The sequence below is a fragment of the Stenella coeruleoalba genome (assembly GCF_951394435.1).
Source record: "Stenella coeruleoalba genome assembly, chromosome: 4".
Taxonomy (NCBI): domain Eukaryota; kingdom Metazoa; phylum Chordata; class Mammalia; order Artiodactyla; family Delphinidae; genus Stenella; species Stenella coeruleoalba.
The window spans coordinates 924,133-931,532 of NC_137149.1; positions in this window are offsets into that span (position 1 = coordinate 924,133).

Below are 7,400 nucleotides of genomic sequence, written 5' to 3' on the forward strand. Positions count from 1 at the left end.
GTCGGCGGGTGGGCGGGGACTTACGGCGGAAGGGGCGTGCCTTGTGGGGCGGGGTTTCAGCCGAGGGGGCAGGGCCTGCGCATGCCGGGGCTTGTTTCCGCAGCGGGCGGGCGGACGGCGCGTGCGCCGTGCTGGCCCCGGGGTCGGGGCTACACCAACACACGTACCTGCGCGCCTGCGGGGGGTGGGCGTGAGCCAGTGTCCAGGAAGGCGAAGGCGGGCGGCGACGGCGACCTAAGGCAGCGGGAGGGCACGCTCGGCGCAGGGGCGAGTGGCCTGCCCGGCGCGAAGGGCTCGGCCCCGCCGGCGGCCCGGCCGTTCGGGGTCCCCACTCCCCACACCGTACGGCCCGGAGCCCTGGTTCGGCCTCGCCGCCCACCGCACCCTGCCTATGACCCGCTGTGTGACCTCGAGCAAGTCTCTTGCCTTCTCCGGTCTCCCGGCGACTCCGCCCTGTGCGACCGGCAGGGCGGCAGGGGCTCAGAGGCCGTGGTTAGCGCTCCTGGCAGGAGAGAAGGGTGGGCCTTCGTCCGAGCACAGTGGCGGCTGAGACCGGACCTCTGGGGTGTCTCCAGGAGGTGAGGCTGGCGGTCAGGGTACTGGCCCTTGGAAGGGGCCCTGCCTCGCCCTCCAGCCTTCCATCCTGGGGGCCGGCTGGGGTCCTGACCCAGGCCCACTGGCCCCCGCATCAGACCCGCCCTGCCGGCCGAGCTCAGGGGGCAGCTCTGAGGCCGGGCGTCTGCGTGGGCTTGTTTCAGACGAGATGGTTCATTAAACGGGTAAGGGCAGGCAAACGCTCCTCACCCGTGGGAGGGGTCACTGGGGCTGGGAGAGACCTTAGGGACCCTGTGGTCCACAGTTCCCCCACTTGAGTCTCCAGGCGCTGAGCTTTGTGCAGGTGGTGAGAAGGGGTCAGATGGGAAAGAGCCACCTGCCACCTGTGTGCTCACTCTTGGCCTGGGGGCAGGGGCATTGACGAGGGGTCTCCACGCTGACCAGGCCCTGCAGTGGGCCCTGAGGCCAGACAAATGCATGACAGGGATGGGGTGGTGGCTGTTTTAGGTGGAAAAGGGAGTGGCATTGGGAAGAAACCCGAAGGAGGTGAGAATGTAAGCCTCCTGGGCATTCCTGGGGTTGGGTGTTGGGAGAGACATCAGGGATGTGGCCCGAGCGCCAGGCCAGGGCCTCCATGCAGTTTCTGGGCCTGGTGAGGCCTGTCCTATACAGGTTTTAGAGCCGAGCCAAGCCACCTGTCACCAGGACTGGCAGGGAAGAGTCCCCCTGCAGCCACCTGGAAGAACTGGAGTCCCCGCATAGCTGGTGCAGGGAGCAGGGCCAGCGATAGACGGGGGCGGGGGGCACGGCGATGTGGGCGCCCAGGCCGCTTCCACGGGCATCCACACCGCCATCCTTTAATCCCCTCCAAGAGTCAAGCGATGCTGGCCAGGTTCCCCAAGGACAAGTGGCTCTGTGATCCAGGACGGAGCAGGACACAGACACCTGGGGGCACCTGGGGGGGGAGGGGAGCTGGGTCTTCTGCTGTAGCCCATCTGGACCCGTGATGACCACCTCAAGTCACCAAGGTCACCTTTGTGTTTGTCAGAAGCCTCCGGACTGATTAAGTTGTATCCCCCTGCCGCTCAGCCCTTATCTGCATATTTACTGAAGGTTTCCAGTGGATCAAGAGAGGTAGTCTGTGCCCCATTAATGTCTCTCATTGGATTTAATGATTTCACATAAAACTGAAAAGCATCTCAGAACCCTCCTGCAACCGGGGACAAAGTTGTGGGGATGCAGTTACAGACCAGAGGTCCTTGCCAGCTCTTGCTGGCTCCTGCCGCTGTGGCTGTCCCATCAGGAGGGCTTGGCCCACACTAGCGCCCTTTGTCAGGCCCTGCATGGATTAGCCCGAGGGAGGGAAGGTGCTAGAACCGACCTTTTCAGATCGGGAGGCTGAGGTGCAGAGCAAAGGGACTCGTCCCACCCCGGTGCTCATCCTCCCTCTGCCGGAGCCTTGTCAGGAGTGAGGACGAGCCCCCCCCCCCAGCCCGTGACCCCTCCCAGAGCGGCCAGAGCAGCAGAAGGGGCACACCGCGTGCACAGCGGCTCTTGACCTCTGCTGGGGGTGGGAGGTGCGGGGGCACCCTCCAGGAGGCGGAGCCAGAGCTGCCTTAAAGCCAGCAGCGCTTTCACGCTTTCACCAGGAGCCACAGGGCTGGGCACTGGGCACACGGGCGGACGAGGGCAGATGCTCACTCTACGCTGTGCCCTACGTAGGGGCCATGAGGCCCGGGACCTGCCACCGGCCGGAGACACCCACGCACAAAAGGTAGTAACCGGCGCCCAGCCGCGATGCACTGTGGAGCGAGCTAAGGAATACAAGGGCGGGTGGGCTGGTGGGAGAGCTCCTAATCTGGGCTAGGAAGGGCCTGGAGGAGGGGATGTCCCTTGGGGGTTTAAAGCCCAGTGGAAGTGAGAGGAGGAGCAGGCAAAAGTCAGGAGGTGAGCCCTGGAAGGAGTCTCCAGGAGGCCCCTCTCGGCCCCAAAGCCTGAGGGGACATTTCCACCCTCCACCCAGGGCCCCGCCCCGTCCCTCCCTGGCCTTCCGGGCCCAGGGTGCCCTTCGCTGACGCCCGGCACTCAGACTGGGCTGAGGAGAGAGCCTTTCAGACAAGCCTCTCTGGGTCCCCAGGGGCCTGGATGGCTTTCTGATGGGAGGGCAGGAGTGGAACCCCTCTTTTGACCCAGGGGCTAACCTCCAGTAGCGAGAGCCTACCCTGGGCTGCCCTGGCCTGCCGTCCACCAGTGTCCGCCTCTGGGTGCGGCCATCCTGTTTCCAGAGAGTCCTGGGTCCAGTCCTTCCCTTCAGGCTCAGCTCCCACTTCTCAGATAAGAAAACCGAGACCCAGGGAGGTTGTGACATTTGTGCCAGAGATGGGTCTGGAAACCGGCCACTCAGAGCTGGGGTCCAGGTCCTCCTCCGGCCCAGCACCAGCCTTGACAGCCACCGGGGTAGTCTGGACCGAGGGGCTCAGCAAGTCAGGCAGCCCAACTCCGGGGTGCCGCTCATGCACCTGAGCCGCCTGGCGGCCCTGGGGCCTCCCTCCTTCCAGAGGGGTCTGCCGGTGCCCAGGCCCCGAGGTGCTCTGGGCTTCGCGTCGGGAGAAGGGCAAGCCAGCAGCCACCGCGAGGAGGCCGCGTGGGGTGGCTGAGTGTCCCTGTGGGGCGGGGGAGCTGCCCCCTGGCTGGGCCGTCGGGAAGCCCCAGGGGAGCAGCTGATGGTCAGGGTGGAGCCGGTCATCGGGCCAGGGCGGCAGGAGGCCAGCACGGGGGCTCTGAGGAGGTCCAAGCAGAGACCACGGGCCACGGCTGGGCGCTGGGGGCGGCGGTGGGACAGCCCAGCCCCAAGTCAGGGGTGGGCTTCGAGGAATATCACGAGGTGAGACAGACACAGAGACCAGAAAGGGGGTTACTGGCTGTCTAGGGCTGGGGGCCGGGGAACAGCGGAGGCGTGCAGGGTTCTTTGTGGATGTGAAACGTTGACTGTGGTGAGGAACACGCAACTCAGTGGCCCTAAAAGCCACTGAGTTGTGCACTTTGTGAATTGCACAGTATGTGAACCGTTCTCAACAATGCTGCTTAAAAGAGAGAAATCGGGACGTAGGCAGCCTCCCCAGGGGGCTCGTCAGGGCCAGAGGCACACCCTCCCCCAGCCGGACCAGAAACGCTCCTTTCCTGGACTTTAGAAGCAGCTGACGGACCCTGGGGGCAGCGCCCAGACCCCACGGGAGCTCAGTCCTGCCCGTTTCCCTACTTGGAGTCCCTTTGGCATCTCTGATCCCAGATCCTCCATCCCTTTCTCTTCCTTTCCTCCCAGTTGCAGAGCCGGGACCACCGTGCTATCCCTGGAGTGGTCCACGGTCTGCATGTGGTTGCTGCGGCCTGTGGGCAAAGCCCAGCGCTGGCTCCTTCCTCTGGGTTTCCTGCCGACCGGCAGTCAGTCCCAGGGCCTCAGTCAGACTCAGCTTCGGTAACTTTGACCAAACTACAGGTGGTGCTGGGCAAGGCTGGGGCGGCTCAAATGCCTGGCTGTGTCACTTGGAAGTCTGAGTGGCCGTCCCAGGGGAGACACTCCACTGCCTTCTCTGTCACTGATCTTCGGAGTCCTCGTGCAGACACCATCCAGTGTGGGCCCTGCAGGGTGCAGCTTGGTCCGGTGGCCGCCGGAGAGACGCTGGGATCATCCGCTCCCGCCACCGGCTCTCACGAGTGAGGTGGCTCCCACCAGCCTCCAGAAGTGGCCCGTTTCTCTTTTTCCAAGGTATCATTCTGAACTCGTGAACTTAAACATTTTGATGGGTTTTAATCCATGGCGTTTCTTATCCCCATTGAAGATCAGGTTGTCGCAGTCTTGGCCAGTGAGGGGGTCTCTCCAGGCCACTGCCAGCTGCTTTGGACATGACGCTACTGGACCTCAACGCAGGGCCCCCGGCCTGATGCCGTGCCCAGGCTCACGGTGGACACTCCTGCCCCATGCCTCGGACAGGCCGCTTCTCCAAGAGGCCCTCATCATGAGAAATGCTATTTCAAGACGACGATGTGGGGCTTCCCTGGTGGCGCAGTGGTTGAGAGTCCGCCTGCCGATGCAGGGGACACGGGTTCGTGCCCCGGTCCGGGAGGATCCCACATGCCACGGAGCGGCTGGGCCCGTGAGCCATGGCCGCTGAGCCTGCGCGTCCGGAGCCTGTGCTCCGCAACGGGAGAGGCCACAACAGTGAGAGGGCCGCGTACCACAAAAAAAAAAAAAAAAAAACCACGACATGGGGGCAAGGGATGGGCACTGCCAGGTTGCTCACTGTTTCTAGACCTTCAGCACAGAGCTAGAGGGAGATAAGGATATAGATATCGGTTAATATAGGTGACGTATAGATACACAATACATACATAGGATCTCTGGCAACCACTGATCTGCTCCATTTCTGTAACTGTCTCTCCCCCAACGTTACACAGGAGGAAGCACATAGAACACAGCCTTTTAGGTTGACTGTTTCCGCTCAGCCTGACCCTCTGGAGACGTGCTCGGGGCTGCTTGTCCTAACAGTCCGTGCCTTTGTGATGTGGAGTATTGGGTGCTGGGGCCGCCGAGGGTTTACCCTCACCCGACAAAGAACGCCGGGTCCTTACGGGCATGGCTGTTACAGGTGCGATGGTGCCCTCGGGGCTCCCCGTGCGGCCCAAGACCCAGAGCTGTTCCGGAAGATCTTCTCTACTTTCGACGTGTGCATTCTTCTTCAGCCCAGAGGACCACACAGGAGACACGCCGTCTGGAAGATCCATCCCACAATTACTCATTCAGTTTTCCCAACAATATGATCGCTAAAAACATGAAGTGTTTTTGCACCTCTGCCCTCTCTCCCTACCCTCCTCCAGGCTGCTGCATGCCCCACTCTCCCATCGCAGCCTTGCCGGCCCGGGCCCCGAAGTAGCTGTACGTGTGACACTGTCCTTGGTGCCCACGCTGACGCGTCTGATCACATCAGCTGCAGAAGATCATTTTCCCATAGATTCTCGGGAAGGGCTCACAGGAACAAGATCTCTGAATTCTGACTTCTCCCACATGGATGACAACTTTTCTGTGCCCTTTGTACTGCAAGTGAGTTTTTTGGATATAAAATCCTTGGTGTACACTTTCTTTCTTCAAATATCTGAAACATGTTACTCCATTGTCTTCTGGAATAAAGTATTGTTGTCAAAAAGTATGATAGTCTAAAATCAAAAAATAGAATTTTTTTAAAAAAGTAAAAACAAAAAATATAAAAAAATAAAAAAGTATGATAGTCTAATATTCTTTCCTATATAAGTAATGTGCTTTTTTCAAGATGCCCAAAGGATTTTTTTTTCTTTTCTCTTTAAAGTCCAGTAACTTTTCTAGAATGTGTCTGTGTTGGTCATTCTGAGCCAATATATCCAGGAACATGGTGTGCCCTTTCAACATGTAATTTTGCCTCTTTTGTATTCCAGGAAAATTGTCACGAATGATCATCTCCCCCAGGATAAAGTCTTGCAAAACTCCAGTGCACTGTCAGAACCAGTGAGCGCCCGTCCACACTGGGGGTGGCCCGGGGTTTGCTTGGCCACTGCCTGTAGAAGGACACGTGGACTGTTCTCGTCTGGGGCTGTTACACACTCGACCGTTAGGAACATTCACACCCAGGTTTCTAGTGAACATGCGTTTTCAGTTCTGGGATAAATGCCCAGGAGCACAGTTACCGGCTCGGGTGGTAACTGTCCGAGTACCTTCCAGAGGGGCTGCGCCACCTCCCCGCCCGGTGTTCACCAGCCCTCGCTGTGTCCCCGCGCTGACGTCAGCACTGGTGGCTGGTTCTCAGCCACGTTTCCCTGACGAGCAGTCTCGCTGGACACCTTCTCACACATCCTCTGCCCGTGTCCTCTCCGTGACTTGCCTCCCTCCTCACGCCCCCTGCTCCTCCTCTAGCTGGACTGCTTTCCACTGTGACTTTGGGGAGTTCTCCTTTATCCCAGGCGAACCCCTGTCAGATACGTCCCCCGAGCCCACCGCCTGTCCTTCCGCCCTCTCAGCAGGGCCTTGCCCAGAGCAAGTCTTTGATTGTGATGAGGTCTTGTTTAACCATTTTCCCTTTTGCGGCGCATGCTTCTGGTGTCCAGTCTAAGCACTGCCTCGCCCTAGAGCCCAGTTTTCTACAAGTTTTATACTTTTGCACTTTACACTTAAGTCTGCGGTCCGTTTTAAGTTCACTTTCATGTAACAGGAGACCGGTGCCGGCAGACGTCCAGCTGCCCAGCAGGGCCTCTCACGGCATGTCCCCAGGTGGCTCCAATGGCCCCTGTGCTTGAGGGTGGGCTGGCACCATAGCCCAAGACGGGACCCCCACCATGCTGTGTCTGCTGGTACTCTCATCTGCTCCGGTGAAGCAAGCCCACCTGGCAAGGAGTGGGGGCGACCTCTGGCCCATGGGGCACACGCTGACCACAGCAGTGGACATGGCTCCTCCCTGGTCGAGCCTTCAGATGACACCCCAGCCCCAGCCGATGCCCTCTTTTTTTTAATATTTTATTTATTTATTCGGCTGCGCCGGGTCTTCTATATGGCACGTGGGATCTTTAGTTGTGGCAGGTGGGATCTAGTCCCCTGACCAGGGATCGAAGCCGGGCCCCCTGCACTGGGCGCGTGGAGACTTAACCACTGGACCACCAGGGAAGTCCCCCCCAGCCGACACCTTGACTGCAGCCCCTTGAATGCAAGGACCCGACCGAGCCACAGAAGCTGGGGGATAAGTACCGTCTTGTAAGCCACAAGTTTGGGGTGACCTGTTCCACAGCAGCAGGTAACCAACACGGCTCGCGCCACCTGCCCGCAT